At 38.3% G+C, this 13,871-nt stretch overlaps 1 pseudogene; it reads left to right on the forward strand.

The window, feature by feature from the left end:
* The first annotated feature begins 11,285 nt into the window (after positions 1-11,285).
* On the forward strand, positions 11,286-13,583 carry LOC122485278 (annotated as a pseudogene).
* The last annotated feature ends 288 nt before the right edge of the window (positions 13,584-13,871 follow it).

Consider the following 13,871-nt stretch of genomic DNA (forward strand, 5'->3'; position numbering starts at 1 on the left):
ACACTCATTTTTGCTATTACAGTTCTTGCCCTTTTTTTCACATGTCTTGTCTTTCATACTTTTGTTCATCTCCCCTCCAGACTGTTAAGATCTGGCAGGCAGGGACCACTTAGTCATTGTAATCCTTGCACTTAGGCCCACCAGATCCCCTAGCACAAGGTGAGTGCTTGAAGAAGTTACTGAATGAATAAATAGAAGTACTTTGTATCACTCCATCTAGATTTTCACCAGTTTATTCAATTGAGATAACTATTAGTAATAGGAAACATGTGTTGGATCTGAGGCAGGTGAAATCCTGAATGACTTCTGCATGACATTTCCCTTGTTCAGTTGCTCCAGCAAAACTCAGTGGGCACCACTGACACAGGAAGCTGCCTGTTCTCTGGGATCCATAACTCACACTGGAGCCACAGTCATGAAGACGACCAAACAATATCAGTACCTTTATGTGGCTGACATGAAGGCAGTTGCCCTTTAAGGTCCCAGGGTAAATCTCAGGACTTACAGTCTCCAGGGCTGTGCAAGGGATCTCAGGATTCTGCCATTCCCTTTTCTTTGTCCATACCCAGTGTATACTCTTTACTCAGGAGGCCAGGAAAATGACACTCTATTTCCAAATGAAGACCCTGGGGGTCCAACAAGGACAGGTATTGTACTTGGACTCCAGACTCAGCATACAGTGCTCTGACATGCCCTTCCCTATTCCAAGTCCTCACCAATCCAAGTCCCCAAGCCTCTCTAGAGTCTAAAAGACTTCCAGCCAGTATAAAGCATTGCTCTAATATCTCAGAACACAGTGAGTCATTGATGGAGAGCCAAGGCCAATTGACAATGATTATATGGAACTCTGGAGAAATCCACTGGGAATGCAATATTATACAGAACACTGAAGTCTTTTCTTCTGTAGCTATTGACTAAACTAAATCATAAATCCAGGAGGCCACGGAGTTGGACTGCAGTACCATAGTCCTTTCCTCTGGAGCCTGGGCCAGTGATGGCCCTGGGTCCAGCAGAAACCTACAAACTTCAGAAATTCCTTGCCCATCTTTGGGCCTTTGAGCATGCAGCTATGAAAATGGATGCTGCCCCATGGTGGGGCTCTCTGTAACCTCTTTCTTCTTTCTCTCTTGTCACAGTGTCAGCTCTTTCTTAAACAGAACTTTAGAATGTGTGTTCCAGAGCACATGTGGGGATTTGGACAGTAAAATGACCCCAAATGGAGAGCAAGTGGGCATGATTCCTCCCAGAATATTAGAGTCTTTCATTTCTAAAGCAAACATGATGGGAGGGACTTGAGCCATGGCCTAAAATGACAGACGCCAGCCTTATCCTCTGGACTCTTCCACCTCCTGTTATCTGGGGAGGTTCTATTCTCTTGATCATAGCAACCACCACAAAGTACAATGAGAGCTTGCATACATAACTACAAAAGCCAGTTCTCAAGAGGATGTGATGTCAGGCTCCGTTAATACTGGATGGGGTGTCAGGTGGGGAGTGCTCAGCCACACTTGCATACTTTATACAGGTATGGAGTATATTCGTTTACTTTAGATAGGCATAAAAATCTAAATAAAACAGGCAAATTTTTGGAGCCAATGAAGAAAAATCAAGTCTGTGTCCACCACCACGTATGCAGGACATCACTAATCCAACAGTGCATGAGTGTGCTCCCTGCCTTATGAGGCATGGTAATGCAGCAGACTCTGCTCAAGAAGTAGGTCTGAACAAACCACTCCACCTCAATACCACCCACTGTTCAACCAGACAGGACTATATCTCAGAATTATACAATCTGCTTCCACATCTGCCTCTGCTGCTAGCCATAGAGGGATTTGTCCTTCAGAAAGACAGATATCCTTTCCAAAGTCACACAGTGCTCCAATGGTAAAGTTCTTTCTTTGGTTAGGGTTAGATTTGGGCACATGTAGTAGGTGTCAAAGTAATAGTGGCACAAACAGGATACTGAGGTGTTTCTTTTTCATATAAATAAAACTGGATGTGGCTAGTCTATAACTGATTATGGATTGTCTACCATAAGAGATCACATACCATTGATCTCCCTGCCCTAACACCTTAGTATATGATTTCCTTTTTTAAAACTTAAAAAGGCAGAATCTATACTTAATGCACTATTCCTTAATTCCTTAATTCTTCAATTCCTTAATTTTAATCAATGAAAGTAATCCCCTCCTAATCAACTCCATCAAATGTCTTTCAATTGAAAGTATTTTTCCGAGGTATCTAATTTCTTATAATATCCTCCTAACAAGAATTCCACAGATAACTATGCCTCATTATCTGAAATTAACTACCCTTGCTGTGACTATTATAGATTTCATTCTGGCATTAGAACACAACATTGCAACTAAGAACCTAAAATTTAAATATCCTTCAAACCTTTTCAAGTTCTCTAATCTCCTGGGATACTTCCCAATCATTATGCACTGCCTCCCACCAATAGCAAACCCAACTATAAGCCAAAAATTTGCATCAATGTTACTAGACATAATCTGATTAGAAAATTTATTACCAAAATCCATCTCCTATTTTCAGATAAAATATCAACTGCTGTATCTAGACAAAAAGGATTAATTAAACTATATTTCCTTTCTTTAAGATCACCTTAATTCTTGGCCTATTCCTACTTAATTTCCATAGTAACCTCCATAATCACCAATACACCAGTAAGCAGGGATCAACCAGTGACAATAACTAATCAGGTTCCGTAGCTATATAAAGCTGCTATTCTCATAGCTTTTATACTAAGAAATCCTGAATCACCTGTATCACTCAATCACCTGCATCATTAAACTTAAACACAACCTCAACCTCATCATTTTAAAAATATAGCAAGCAATTAACAACTCTGCCAATACCTCTGTAATAAACATTCCTAACACAGTCTTATTAGATGCTCAAACCTCAGGGTACAGTTCAGTAGCCATAGCTGTAATATAACCAAACACCACAAGCAACCCCCCTAAATAAATTAATAAGATTATTAAGCCTAAAAAGGATGCCCCCAAATTTAATACAATTCCACTACCAATACCACCAACCACAATTAAACCAAACCCACCATAAATTGGAGAAGGCTTTGAAGAAAAACTAACAAAGCTAATCATAAAAATAGTACTTAAAATAAATACAGTGTACGTTATCATCATTTCCATATGGAATCTAACCATGACCAACGATATGAAAAGCCATTTTTACATTTCAACTATAAGAATTTAATGACCAACATCCGAAAATCCCTCCCACTCATCAAAATCATCAATGAGTCATTCATTAACCTCCCTGCCTCCATCCATTTCAACATGATGAAATTTCGGCTCCTTACTAGGAGTTTGCCTCATTCTATAGATTCTGACAGGTCTGTTCCTAGCCATACACTATATGTCAGATACAGCAACAGCCTTTTCATCAGTAACTCATATCTGTCACATCAACTTTGGCTGAATCATTCGATACATACATGCCAACGGAGCTTCCATATTTTTCATCTGCCTATTCATGCATGTAGGCCAAGGCATGTACTATGGCTCCTACACCTTCTCAGAAACATGAAACCTCAGAATCATATTATTTACACTCATGTCTATAGCCTTCATAGGTTACATCCTACCATGAGGCTGAATAACCTTCTGAGGAGCTACCGTCATCACCAACCTCCTGTCAGCAATCACATATATCGGAACTAACTTGGTATAATGAATATGATGAGGGTTCTCAGTAGATAAACCCTAACACGATTTTTTGCCTTTCACTTTATCCTCCCATTCATTATTTCAGCTCTAGCAGCAGTCCACCTTCTATTCCTACATGAAACAGGATCTAACAACCCCTCAGAATAGTATCTGATTCAGAAAAAATCCCATTTCACCCATACTATAAAATCAAAGACATTCTAGGTCTTCTATTCCTAATCCTAACACTATTACTTGTCCTATTTTCACCAGAACTTCTAGGAGATCCAGACAACTACACCTCTGCCAACCTCCTAAACACTTCACACATTAAGCCCGAATGATGCTTCCTATTCACTTATGCATTCCTTCAATCTATCCCTAATAAACTAGGAGGAGTCCTAGACCTAATTCTACTTTAATTCTGTAAGTCATTCTGCTATCCCACACTTCAAAACAAGGAGGACCACTAAGCCAATGCCTAGTCTGAGTCCAATGCCTATTCTGTAGTAGCAGACTTACTAGTAGCCAAAGCCTATTCTGTAGTAGCAGACTTACTAACCCTAACATGAATTGGAGGACAACTAGTAGAATACCCTTTCATTACTATTGGTCAATTAGCCTCTATCCTATACTTCTCAACCCTCATGATCTTCATACCTATTTCTGGCATCATCAAAAATCGTCTTTCAAAATGAAGAGTCCTTGTAGTATATAAAATACCTTGGTCTTGTAAACTGAAAAAGGAGAAAGCCCTCCCTAAGACTTCAAGGAAGAAGCAACAGCCCCACCATCAGCACCCAAAGCTGAAATTCTTTTTAAGCGATTCCTTGCAATACCAGAAATCAACCCCACAACTTTCATAATTCATATATTGCATGTTTTCATACTGTGCTTGTCCAGTATGTCATTTTCCCATTGTGATGCAAACCGAAGCATGTACAATGCATCTATTAATATTACATAAGACATACTATGTATAATCGTGCCAGCTTTATGAGCAGTCTCTCTATGGATCTCAACTGTCCAAAAAAGCTTAATCACCTAGCCTTAAGAAACTAGCAATCCTTGCTTGAACATGTACCTCTTCTCAGTCAGGGTCCATTTCAACGTGGGGGTTTCTATTCTGGACCTATACTGGCATCTGGTTCTTACCTCAGGGCCATTCTAATTCTTTAATCCTACAGCCATCTCAAATAGGACATCTCAACTAATGACTAATTAGCCAATTTCACACATAACTGTGGTGTCATGCATTTGGTATCTTTTAATTTTTAGGAGGGGATATTGCTACGACTCAGCTATGACCGTAATGCAGTCAAATAACTTGTAGCTGGGTTTTTTCACTATGCTGTGTCTCCATGCTCACACAAATAAGGTGCAATTCAGTCAATGGTCACTGGACATACACTTTAACTTCAACGCTTCAACAGGATGCACACACATGCACACACATATGTACACACATGGATGTAAACATGCACATACACATGTATACACATACACACATGTACACATACACACACATTTGTACATGTACACATACACACATATACACGTATTTATCCAACAGATAAGCCATTAGTTTAACCAACCCCACTTATTCCCAGTAACCCTATGGTGAGAATACATATTTATTATTGTCCTGCCAACCCCCCAAAACAAGACTAAATTCGCATCCAAACATAAGGCCTAAGTATGTCTTTATAAATATACCAAAAAAATCCCAACTAAACAGCTAAAAATACCAGTGTTACACATCGATTCACAGCTATCTATATATACAAAACCTTAAGCTCTAATTCGTCCTTATTGAGCAATATTCTCTCACAACTAATTCCATTAAACCAATTAACTAACCCAATATATCCCTTGTTAATGTAACTTAAACACACAAAGCAAAGCACTGAAAATGCCTAGATGAGTTGTCAGACTCCATAAACACAAAAGTTTTGCCCTAGCCTTTCCATTAGGTATTAATAGGATTACACATGCAAGCCTCCTCACCCTGGTGAAATGCCCTCTAAATCGTTAATGATATAAAAGACCGGGTATCAAATACACAACAATGTAGCTCATGATACTTGCTTAGCCACACCTCCCACAGGATACAGCAGTGATAAAAATTAAACCATGAATGAAAGGTCGACTAAGTCATATTAAACAAGGGTTGGTAAATTTCATGCCAGCCTCCAAGGTCATATGATTAACCCGATCTAACAGACCTACGGCGTAAAGTGTGCTATAGAGGCATTCCACGCTAAAGTTAAATGTTAACTAGGCAGTAAAAAGCTACAGTTAACATAAAAATATAGCACGAAAGTAAGTGTAACACCTTCGACCACACGATAGCTAAGACCCAAACTGGGATTAGATACCCCACCATGCTTATCCCTAAACTTAGCTAACTAAATAAATATATCCACCAGAGAACTACTAGCAACAGTTTAAAACTCAAAGAACTTTATATCCCTCTACAGAAATCTGTTCTATAATTGATAAACCCTGATGTGCCTCATCACCCCTTGCTAATCCAGTCTATATACCACCATCTTCAGCAAACCCTAAAAAGAAAGAAAAGTAAGCACAAGTATCTTAACCTAAAAAAGTTAGGTCAGAGTATAACTTATGAGGTGGGAAGTAATGGGCTACATTTTCTATATTAGAACACTTTTCAGTGAAAGTTCTTATGAAATTAAGAACAAAGGGAGGATTAAGTAGTAAATTTAGAATAGAGAGCTCAGTTGAACTGGATCATGAAGCACGCACACCCCTCCCATCACCCTCCTCAAGTGAAAAAACTCAAAGGCAATCTATTCAAATTATAAAAAACACAAGAGGAGAAAAATCATAACAGGGCAAGCATACTGGAAAGTGTGCTTGGATAAACAAGATGTAGCTTAAATAAAGCATCTGGTTTACACCCAGAATATTTCATATCAAACTTACCATCTTGAGCCAAAACTGGCCCAAACAACCATAAATTCAACTAACATAAAACACTAAATCAAAACATTTAGTTAATTTTTAAAAGTATAGGAGATAGAAAGTTAAGTTGAGGTTAAATAGAAAATACCATAAGGGAAAGATGAAAGAAAAATTGAAAGCACTATACAGCAAAGATTACCCCTTGTACATTTTGCATAATGAATTATCTAGAATAACTTAACAAAGAGAACTTAAGCTAGGCTCCCCAAAACCAGATGAGCTGCCTATGAACAATTCTTACAAGATGAACTCAGCTATGTTGCAAAATAGTGAGATTTGTAGGTAGAAGTGAAAAGCTTAACAGTCCTGGTGATAGCTGGTTACCCAGAACAGAATTTTAGTTCAACTTTAATTTTTTTAACGTTTATTTTTGAAGGGGAGAGAGTGGGGGAGGGGCAGAGAGAGGGAGACACAGAATCCGAAACAGGCTGCAGGCTCTGAGCCATCAGCACAGAGTCCGATGCGGGGCTTGAACCCAAAAACTGTGAGATCATGACCTGGGCCAAAGTTGGACAATTAACTGACTGAGCCACCCAGGCGCCCCTGGTTCAACTTCAAACTTACCTAAAAACACCAAAAATTCTTTTTTTCTTAAATTTTTTAACATTTATTCAATCTTAGAGACAGAGTGTGAGTGGGGGAGGGGCAGAGAGAGGGAGACACTCTGAAGCAGGCTTCAGGCTCTAAACTGTCAGCACAGAGCCCGATGTGGGGCTCAAACTCACAGACCATGAGATCATGACTCGAGCTGAAGTCAGACACCTCACTGGCTGAGCCACCCAGGTTCCCCAAAACCCCAAAAATTCTAATGTAAGTTTAAAATATAATCTTAAAAGGTACAGCTGTTTAGAACTAGGATACAACCATTTTTAGAGAGTAAGCATAAACATAACCATAGTTGGCTTAAAAGCAACCATCAATTAAGAAAGCATTCAAGCTCAATAATAATTAAAACATCTTAATATCAAAAATATGCAATCAACTCCTAACTCAATATTGGGTTAATCTATCTAGCAATAGAAGCAATAATGTTAATATGAGTAACAAGAAATATTTTCCCTGATCTTTATGCCAGAGCAGATAACCACTGGTAGCTAAAAACAAGATAAAAATTATCTAGCCTATAAACTAAATATCAAACCAATTGTTGATCCAACACAGGCATGCAACCAAGGAAAGATTAAAAGAAGTAAAAGGAACCTGGCAAACATAAACCCTGCCTGTTTACTAAAAACATCACCTCTAGCACTTCTAGTATTAGAGGCACTGCCTGCCCAGTGACATTCATTAAATGGCTGCAGTATCCTGACTGTACAAAGGAATCATAATCAACTGTGCCCTAAATAGGGACTTGTATGAACAGCCACACGAGGGTTTTACTCTCTTCCAATCCGTGAAATTGACTTCCTGTGAAGAGGCGGAAATACAACAGTAAGATGAGAAGACCCTATGGAGCTTTAATTAATTGGCTCAAGGAGACCACCAACACAGCTGACAGGAAAAACAAACCTCCACATTAGCCAACAATTTAGGTTGGGGTGATCTCGTAGAATAAAACAACCTTCAAGTGATTCAGCTCTGGACTAACCAGTCTAAAGTATAACATCACATTAATCCAAACTATTTGATAAATGGAACAAGTTACCCTAGGGATAACAGCACAATCTTATTTTAGAGTCTATATTGACAACAGGGTTTATGACCTCAATGTTGGATCAGGACATCCAGATGGTGCAGCAGCTATCAAAGATTCGTTTGTTCAATGATTAAAGTCCAATGTGATCTGAGTTCAGACTGGAGCAATCCAGGTGGTTTCTATTAAACAATTCCTCCCAGTACAAAAGGGCAAGAGAAATGAGGCCTACTTTACCAAAGCACCTTCAACCCAATAGAATAGATGATATAATCTTAATCTCCAAAGTTTATTTACATCTCCGGAGAATTTGGGTTTGTTAGGGTGGCAGAGCCCGGTAATTGCCTAAAACTTAAACCTTTATAATAAGAGGTTCAACTCCTCTCCCTAATAACATGTTTATAATCAATAATCTTTCATTAATTATCCCATTCTCCTCACCATAGCTTTCCTAACATTAGTCGAACGTAAGGTACTAATGTGTATACAACTTCGCAAAGGACCAAACATTGTGGGGTCACATGGTCTGCTCCAACCCATTGCAGATGCCATAAAATTCTTCACCAAAGAACCCTTACATCCTCTATATCTATATTAATCATAGTACCTATCCTGGCTCTCTCAGCCCTAACCATGTGAATTCCTCTCCCCATGCCATACGCACTCATCATCATAAATTTAGGAGTACTATTCATATTAGCTATGTCAAGCCTGTCTACTCAATACTATGGTCAGAATGAACCTCAAATTCTAAGTATGCTTTAATTGGAGCCCTACAAGCCATAGCCCAATTTCTTACAAAGTTACACTAGCCATTATTCTCCTATTAGTATTACTAATAAATGGGTCTTTCACACTAGCCACACTAATTACTACCCAAGAACACATATGACTAATTCTTCCCACATGGCCCCTAGCCATAATATGATTCATCTCAAACATTAGCAGAAACCAACTGAGCCCCATTTGATCTAACAAGAAAGAGAATCAGAGCTTGTTTCTAGATTCAACATAGAATATGCAACATGTCCCCTTGCCCTATTTTTCCTAGCAGAATATGCTAACATCATCATAATGAATATTCTCACAATTCTATTCTTTGGAGTATCCCACAACCCGTTATATACCAGAACTATATACCATCAATTTCACCATTAAAACTCTACTCCTAACAATCGCCTTCCTATGAATTTGAGCATCTTACCCACGATTCTGATATAACCAACTGATACACCTTTTATGAAAAAACTTCCTACCCCTCACCTTAGCCCTATGCATGTGACATGTATCCTTGCCCATCATCACAGCAAGCATTCCACCTCAAACATAAGACATATGTCTGATAAAAGAGTTACTTTGATAGAGTAAATACTAGAGGTTTAAATCTTATTTCTAGAATTACAGGACTTGAACCTAATCCTAAGAATTCAAAAATCTTCATGCTACCATATTACACCATATTCTACAGTAAGGTCAGCTAAATAATCTTTCAGGCCCATACCCCGAAAATGTTGGTTTATATCCTTCCCATACTAATTAACCCCCCTATTCTCATTATTATGATTTAACTGTCATCTCAGGAACCATAATCACAATAACAAGCTCTCACTGACTAATAAACTGAATTGGCTTCGAAATAAATATACTAGCCACTATCCCTATTCTCATAAAAAATATTTAACCCATGAGCCATAGAAGCTCTACAAAATATTTCCTAACACAAACAGCTGCATCTATACTCCTAATGACAGGAATAATTATCAATGTTCTATATTCAGGACAATGAATAATATAAAAAAAAACTCAACCCCATAGCATCAATTATAAAAACCACTGCTTTGGCAATAAAACTGGGCTTGGCTCCATTTTACTTCTGAGTTCCTGAAGTTACACAAGGAATCTCCCTATCTTCAGGCCTAATTCTATTGACATGACAAAAAAAATCACACCACTATCCGTCCTCTACCAAATCTCACCTGCCATTAACCCCAATTTACCACTAACAAGAGCTATCATACCAGTCCTAATCGGAGGATGAGGGGGACTCAACCAAACACGACTACAAGAAATCCTAGCATACTCCTCAATCTCCCATATAGATTGAATAACAGCTATCATACTATACATCCCTACAATAACAATTCTAAACCTAGCTATTTACATCATGGTAACACCCACCAGCTTCATACTATTCATACACAGCTCCACCACAACACTATCCCTATGACAAACAGGAAATAAAACACCCCTGATCACCTCACTCATTCTGATACTAATATTATCTTTAGGAGGTCTCCCGCCACTCTCAGGATTGATCCCCAAATGAATAATTATCCCAGAATTAACAAAAAATGGGATAATTATTATACCCACACTACTAGCTATCACAGCATTACTCATCCTATACTTCTATATACAACTAACATATACCACAGCACTAACCATATTCCCCTCAACGAACAATACACAAATAAAATGACAATTTGATAGTACAAAAAAATAACTTTTATCCCCTCTCATCATAACCTCAACCATACTACTCCCATTCACACCAATATTATCCATCCTGGGTTAGGAGTTTAGGTCCAAACAGACCAAGAGCCTTCAAGCCCTAAGTCATATCGATTTAACTCCTGCACACCTTATTCTAAAGGACTGCCAGAATCTATATTACATCAATTGATTTCAAATCAAACACTTTAAGCTAAGCCCTTACTAGATTGGTGGGCTTCCATCCCTTGGAATTTTAGTTAACAGCTAAATACCCTAGTCAACTGGCTTCAATATACTTCTCCCACCACCTAGGAAAAAAATTCAGAAGCCCCGGCAGCGTTGAAGCTGCTGCTTTGAATTTTCAATTCAATATGATACTTTACCAAAGAGCTTGGCAAAAAAGAGGACTTAAACCTCTGTTCTTAGATTTATAGTCTAATGCTTTACTCGGCCATTTTACCTAAATTTATAAACTGCTATTTTCCACTAACCACAAAGATATTGGCACTCTCTATCTCCTATTTGGTGCCTAAGCTGGCATAAGTAGGAACCACCCTTAGGCTTCTAATTCAAGCTGGAATTGGCACCGAGCACTCTACTGGGAGATGATCAAATCTATAATGTAATTGTCACTGCCCATGCATTTGTAATCTTCTTTATGGTAATACCAAGCATGATTGGAGGCTTTGGGAATTTATGAGTACCATTAATAATTGGAACACCTGATATGGCACTCCCCCCTAAAAATAACACAAGCTTCTGACTTCTCCCTCCATCCTTCCTACTCCTGCTCACATCATTGATAGTAGAGGCCAGCTCAGGAACCTGGTGAATTGTATATCCCCCTCTAGCTGTCAACCAAGCCCATGAAGGAGCATCCGTGAATCTAATTTTTTCCTTACATCTTGTGGGTGTCTTTTCAGGCTTAGGTGCTATTAACTTCATTACTACAATCATTAATATAAAAACCCCTGCCATATCTCAATATGAGACACCCCTTTTTGTCTGATCCATCTTAATTACTGCTGTCCTGTTACTCCTATCATTGCCAGTATTAGCGGCTGGAATTACCATATTACTAACAGATAAAAACCTAAATACCACTTCCTTTGATCCTGCTGGAGGAGGATGTCGCATCTTATATCGACACATTGTGATTCTTCAGACACCCAGAGGTTTATATTCCAATTTTACCAGGCTTTGGAATAATTTCACATATTACTATTCAGGCAAGAAGGAACCCTTTTGGTTTATGGGAATAGTATGAGCAGAAATATCTATTGGTTTCCTAGGTTTTATTGTATAAGCCCAGCATACATTTACTGTAGGAATAGACATTGACATATGAGCATACTTTACATCAGCCACCATAATTATTGCCATTCTTATTGGAGTAAAAGTATTTATCTGACTTGCTACTCTTCATGGAGGAAACATTGAATGATCCCTTGCTATATTATGAGTCCTGGGCTTTATCTTCCTATTTACTGTAGGGGGCCTAACAGTCTTGCAAACTCTTCATTAGACATTTTTCTTCATGATATATACCATGTAGTAGCCCATTTCCAATATGTGTTATCAATAGAAGCAGTATTCACTATTATAGGAGGTTTTGTTCACTAATTCCCCCTATTCTCAGGATATACTGTTAATACCTGAGCAAAAATTCATTTCACAATTATATTTGTAGGCGTTAATATAACGTTTTCTGCTCAACATTTCCTTGGATTATCTGAAATACCTCGTTATTCTGATTATCCAGACGCATACACAACTTGAAACACAATCTCCTCAATAGGCTCTTTCATTTCACCAACAGCAGTAATATTAATAATATTTATAGTTTGAGAAGCCTTTGCATCCAAACGAGAAGTAGCAATAGTAGAATTAACTAATCTCAAATGATTACATGGATGTCCCCCTCCATACCATATTTTTGAAGATCCAACCTACATGTCCTTAAAATAAGAAAGGAAGGAATTGAACCCTCTAGAACTGGTTTCAAGCCAATGTCATAACCACTGTCTTTCTCAATAAAGAGACATTAGTAAAAAGATTACATAACTTTGTAAAGGTTAAATTATAGGTTTAAATCCTTGGTGTCTCCATGCCATATCCCTTTCAACTAAGTTTTCAAGATGCTACATCCCCTAGTATAGAAGAACTGCACTTTCATGATCACACATTAATTGTATTTCTAATTAGCTCCCTAGTTCTCTACATCATTTCACTAATACTAACAACCAAACTTACACATAGAAGCACAATAGATGCCCAAAAAGTAGAAACTGAACAATCCTGCTGGCTATTATTTTAATTCTTATTGCCCTACCCTCTCTAAAAATCCTTTACATAATAGACAAAATCAACAATCCTTCTCTAACCGTAAAAACTGTAGGGCATCAATGATACTAAAGTTATGAGTATACGGATTACGAAGACCTAAATTTTGATTCCTAAATAATCCCCACTCAAGTATTAAAACCTGGAGAACTGCGACTGCTAGAAGTTGACAATCAAGTATACTGCCAACAAAAATAACCATTCATATACTAATCTCATCAGAAAATGTCCTGCACTCATGGCCCTCCCATCCCTAGATCTAAAACCTGATGCCATCCCAGGCTGACTAAATCAAACAACACTAATGGGCACACAACCTGGACTATATTATGGCCAAAGCTCTGATATCTGTGACTCAAACCACAGCTTTATACCTATTGTTCTTGGATTGGCTCCATTAACATACTTCGAAAAATGATCAGCATCTATACTATAAAATTATTAAGAAGCTAAATAAGTATTAACCGTTTAAGTTAAAGATTGGGAGTTTATGGGGCGCCTGGGTGGCGCAGTTGGTTAAGCATCTGACTTCAGCCAGGTCACATTCTCGCAGTCTGTGAGTTCGAGCCCCGCGTGAGGCTCTGGGCTGATGGCTCAGAGCCTGGAGCCTGTTTCCGATTCTGTGTCTCCCTCTCTCTCTGCCCCTCCCCCGTTCATGCTCTGTCTCTGTCCCAAAAATAAATAAACATTGAAAAAAAATTAAAAAAAAAAAGATTGGGAGTTTA

The sequence above is a fragment of the Prionailurus bengalensis genome, chromosome E1, assembly GCF_016509475.1.
Source record: "Prionailurus bengalensis isolate Pbe53 chromosome E1, Fcat_Pben_1.1_paternal_pri, whole genome shotgun sequence".
In the NCBI taxonomy this organism is placed as follows: domain Eukaryota; kingdom Metazoa; phylum Chordata; class Mammalia; order Carnivora; family Felidae; genus Prionailurus; species Prionailurus bengalensis.